Source organism: Nipponia nippon, unplaced genomic scaffold, assembly GCF_047370975.1.
Source record: "Nipponia nippon isolate SJK-2023a ecotype South Korea unplaced genomic scaffold, ASM4737097v1 scaffold_6, whole genome shotgun sequence".
In the NCBI taxonomy this organism is placed as follows: Eukaryota; Metazoa; Chordata; class Aves; order Pelecaniformes; family Threskiornithidae; genus Nipponia; species Nipponia nippon.
Window position 1 is genome coordinate 61440423 of NW_028262380.1, and position 3747 is coordinate 61444169.

Sequence of the window (3747 nt, forward strand, 5' to 3'; positions counted from 1 at the left end):
GATCCTACAGGAAAACCACAAAACATGATCATGTAGCTAAAGCCATTGAGAACATATATGTAGAAAAGGACAAATGATCTATGTAAACCCATCCATATTCAGAGAGCTTTATAATTATTCAGCATTTGATTTGAGAAGTTTATCCAATATTCCCCCATCCTTAAATGGGTCCTCAGTTTATAAAGCACACAGCTCATTCTCCGTATAGGCAGACAAAAATCACATATATTCAATGAGAAGCAACAGCTGGCAGGAAGAAAAGTCCATAGTGCATGTAACTATCATATACCCACAGGGATGGAAGGGACTTCAAGAAGTTACAGGGCCAACTCCCACCTCAAGGCAAATTCAGTTTTGCATGTCATTCCTGATCAACGTTTGCCTGACCTGCGATTAAAGACCAGCCATGGAGACTTCAGATCCTGACCAGAAAGTCTAATCCACTGTCCTTTTCTGTTGGAATGCTTTTTCTTATCTTTTTCTTCCAGAAACATAAGCCTACAAATTCCCGTGCCGTCCACTACAAACATGGAGTATAGTGGGTATTTTTCCTCCTCTTTTTAAAAGGAAGCTTATTTTAAATATGTTGATATTCTGAAAATCACCACTACCCTTAAAATGGAGAAATATACCTAGCAATGGTAATGCATCTCCCTAGAATCCCAGTGTAAGATTAAACAGGCACTGAAACAATAATATTGGGGGGGGGGGGGGGAGGAAATCAACTCTATTTACAACTACAATATTTTCATTATTGATGTTAACAAAGAAATTTGCATGTCAGGGTTTTGCCTCTTATGATTGGTGCTACTTGCTTTCTGGTCAGCATAAGCTCAGTTACGAAATTTATTTTCATAAGACAGAGATAAACTTGTACTAGGAATAAAGCAGAGCCATTTTATGTTATAAACGTACTGCAACCAGAAGTTTTTGTTCTACTTTTAGCAACAAACACTCCAAAAAGACAAAACATCTTTAGATATTTGAAGAGATCTTTAAATCTCAAAAGCCAAATTTTCATCAGAAATCAGCAGAGCCAGTCAACTTCTTCATTTGAAGGAATAAAAAAAATTCAAAAAACCTGAAGAGAAGCAGATCATAAACAATCCCGCTGTTTGCTTTGCCTTCACTGCGTGTCTTCCGCATAGGGTTTTGACCACTCCTCCAGGGCTCTTTGCAAATTCTACATGAGGCTTGGGGTCCCTACAATGTGTCCACCTGTCACAGCAGAGGCCACATTGTGAATTCCCTCCCTGAGCTCTGCAGAGCCCTGTGGTGACCTATGTTCCCAGCAGCCTGAAGCCTTCTAGCCTTCTCTCAAAGGAAGACAAGTGTCAACTCTTTTTAAGGCACTAATTCATGCATGCAAGAAAAAGTAAATCTATGTATACATTTGTATAAGCAAACTCTGACTCAAAGTAAGGGAAATGAAGAGTGGGATTTTCTGGGAGGTTTACTGCAGATCTGAACAGAAATAAAGTTAAGCCAGTGCTCTCTACATCACAAAATTCACCAGTGATAATTGTGAAACATGGCATCACTAAAGCCAAAAAAGCTCAATGAAGATTAAAGAAACAATTTAAAAAAAAAAAAAAAAAAAGCTATGCATGCTGTCAATTCTCCAAAGGGTCTAACAGACCTGAAGGCAAACAAGCAGTCCAAATCCCGCCCCTTTGGAAAACTTAGAGCAGCAGATTCTGGGAATGTGTCACATATGCCGTTGTAAAACAGTTAGCAGTATGTCTCAGAGTTGACTTATGTCCACACAAAAATGGCAGCAGGCCTTGCTCAGTAGAGCTTTTGCTCTTGAATCATCATCAAAATTCTTCTGGTTCAACTCAGTAGTCTGGATCCAGAAGCATTCATTGTTCAGATGAGGTCCTTTCTCTAAAAAGTATATGCCTGGCCTGTTTAGCACAATCCCGTTTCTCTGGGTGGCAGGGCAATAATACCCTTGTACAAAAGGGAGAAAGATAGTGGAAGGCAAGCATTTCAATTTCAAAGTAATTCTGCTCGGAAATGTATTTGCATGTGTAGGATGAATTTTAGCACACATACTTATCCTCAGGAAGTAAAAATTCAAAAAGTTTGCTTTTACAAAACAAAGATGTGAAAAAGAACAATCTTGCATCAAGGGCAGCTCTGCTACTGCTGGCCCAGGGCCACAAGGGGCAGTCACTGAGACCCAGCTCTCCACCTTTACTGTCCCAATGTTCTAAGTCTGTGCCCACATTGTATCCACTGCATCTATAGGAAACCTCTTTGGGACAAGAGCACTCATCACTACAGCAATACAGGCCCTCAACAGCATTAGTAATGCCCAACATGAGAACTGTGAGCTTTCATGAAAATCTGCACTCAGACTCTGAACAGTGGCTGTATCAGCTGGTCCCAAACAGCCAGGCCCCGCCAGCCACTAGGAAAGGGTGCATTCACACAAGAAAGCGCACTACCTGCTGAATAGAAGGGCTTTAGCAATTTACTGACACAGGAAATGGAGTACTTAAGTCAAGGGTACTTACTTATAGCCTACTTGATTTCAAAAAAATAGACAACAGAAACTTGTGTTTCTTTCCTAACATGACTTTTGACTAATCTCCCACCTGCATTTTAAACTGATAGAGCCCTTCTTTCAATATGACTCCAAAATGAGGCTGTGGGAATTCAAGATTAGCTTACAGTAAGTCGGAATTCAAGATTAGCTTTCAGTCTAAAATTCTGTGGGACTGTGGTTCACAGTTCTACACTCAGCTTGCAAACATACTCCTGAAGTATAAGACCCTAAATAACAGATGATATTGCAAAGCTAGTGGATGCCACATGGCGAGATACAACGCCGTCAAGGAAAGAAGACATTTTGTAAAAAGTAAATAAAAATGTAGTACCAAAAATTGACTATATTTATTTCATACCCCCATAGGATTTGGTTTCATTCCCAAATGTTGCTATACCAATAAATCCTCCTTCCCTAGGAAGTTACAGCAACACAAAGGATAGAGGAAATGACACATAAACAATCTGTGTGTTGACAAGAAGGCAATTTTGTAATATGTTGTTATTTATGGCCAACACTTAAGCAGATGGAAGATGCATCAAAATGAGAGTTTCATTTAGAACATGCAGGCCAGGGAGAAGTCTGCAGGAGAGGTGCATCATGGGAAAATACAAGGCACTTAACAGCTAGAACTGCATTACAATATTTGTTTTAACTTAAAAAGAAACACATGCTGGAGATGAGATAAAGGTGCAACACAGAGAGCATTTCTCAAACAGGCAGTGAAAGGAGTATGGCCTGAGGCCTTTTCCAGGGGTGCACCTAGCCTGAGCAGCCCTCTTACTTCCTGAAGGAAGTGGCAGATCCCACAACACGTCCTGCTGGAAGTCTGCCATTTTGCTGTTGCTTCCCCCAGTACAGGTGACATCCCTTCCTTTTACAGGTGCAGGCTCTGAACCACAGCCAGAACTTGACCCCGACTCTCTGCACTCTCTGACTAGATCTGCATTCATTAGTTCACCGCATTCATTAGACATCCCAGGGGCTGCCTCCCTCCAGCACTGCTTAGAGAACACTGTGATACAGCGGGGGGAAGGAACGGACCGGCCCAACAGGCCGATGAGCAATTTCCACCCATAACTCTGAGCAACACAGCACGCAGCTCCCAACGAATGCACTCATTTTAGCTGCATTGCTTTCCATCGTATTAGCTCATGCATGAAAGGGGAAAATAAATTAGCAAGGGAAAAATA